This window comes from Dasypus novemcinctus, chromosome 1, assembly GCF_030445035.2.
Source record: "Dasypus novemcinctus isolate mDasNov1 chromosome 1, mDasNov1.1.hap2, whole genome shotgun sequence".
Lineage (NCBI taxonomy): Eukaryota > Metazoa > Chordata > Mammalia > Cingulata > Dasypodidae > Dasypus > Dasypus novemcinctus.
The window spans coordinates 34,504,322-34,505,644 of NC_080673.1; the positions used below are offsets into that span (position 1 = coordinate 34,504,322).

The 1,323-nt window shown below is 37.9% G+C and overlaps 1 non-coding gene across 1 annotated transcript; it reads left to right on the top strand.

Annotated features, from left to right (window-relative positions):
- The first annotated feature begins 253 nt into the window (after nt 1-253).
- LOC111762409 (small nucleolar RNA SNORA31) lies at nt 254-385 on the top strand. Its single transcript, XR_002795524.1, has one exon. It is a non-coding gene; the product is annotated as a small nucleolar RNA SNORA31 (small nucleolar RNA).
- Nucleotides 386-1,323: the final 938 nt, after the last annotated feature.

Sequence of the window (1,323 nt, forward strand, 5' to 3'; positions counted from 1 at the left end):
GTTTGATTATGTATACCTAACCCAACTCCAGATCAAGAAAGAGCATAAGCAATTATTTATCTTTCATCACAGATAAATCCAGTTTTCGGGAAAGCCACATAAAGCTGAGCAGTTGAAGGCAATGAAAAGCCCAAATAGAACACCTGGGCCTTTCCATATGACAAATAAGAAAACTGAAATAGGCTATAGGTACTTTGAAAATAGAGCAAATCTAAAATGTTTAAACTCTTCTTGAAAAAATGGTAACCTTCTAATGCATCTCTGACAGACCTGGAGCAGTTAATATCTGCTGCTAATGTTTCTACTACAGATGCAAAACAAGAAGGTCCTCGTGCTTTCTGTCTGCCCAGTTGTGGCAGCCAAGACTGAAAGGGGGAATAAAGGAAGTTATAAAAACATGGGGGAAGAGAAATAACCTTTGCAGCTTATAAATAAACTGGCAAACAACAACAAAATCACAAAAAAAAATCTATAGTCTTTATTTTATTTGGTCATCAACCTCGTTGTTGTTGCTTATTGCTGTACATGTGATTGCATTATTTGGAATATTTATGAATTCCACTAAAGGGAAGAGGATGTGGGTCAAGAAGTTGTGCATCCACCTACTACATGGGAGGTCCTGGGTTCAGTTTCTTGTGCCTCCTAAAGAAGGCCAGCAAAATGCAAGACAGTGAGCTGACATGATGGGCTGACATGACAGGTTGGCACAGTAAGCTGATGCAACAATAAGACATAGCAATATGACACAGGAAAGAGACACAACAAGATGGCAAGCTGACACAGCAAAGAGACACAACAAGCAGAGAGCAGAGGTGGCTCAAGTGATTGGATGCCTCCCTCCCATATGGGAGGTCCTGGGGTGGTTCCCAGTGCCTCCTAAAATCAGATGAACAACGAACAGACAGCTGAGTGCAAACAATGAAGGAGGGAGAAATAAATAAATAATAAATCTTAAATAAAAGTGCACAGAAAGGAGTGGATGTGGCTCAAGCAGCTGACCACCCGCCTCCCACATGGGAGGTCTTGAGTTTGTTTCCTGGTGCTTCCTAAAGATTAACAAAGAAGCAAACAATGAACAAAAACAACAAGCAAACAAATGAGGGAGCCTTCTCAAGGGGTGGGGGAAATGGCTTTGAAAAAATGTGCACTAAAATTTACCAATGTACTTCTAAGAAAACTTGTATTTTTAATCTCTTGAATAATATGCCACAATTTTAAAATAATAAAAAATATTTATTATTCTAGATCTGTAAGTAGAAAATGTATTGACTTAATGTAAGATAATTTTTTAATGAAAATGAACAAATTTAAATCTTATATATG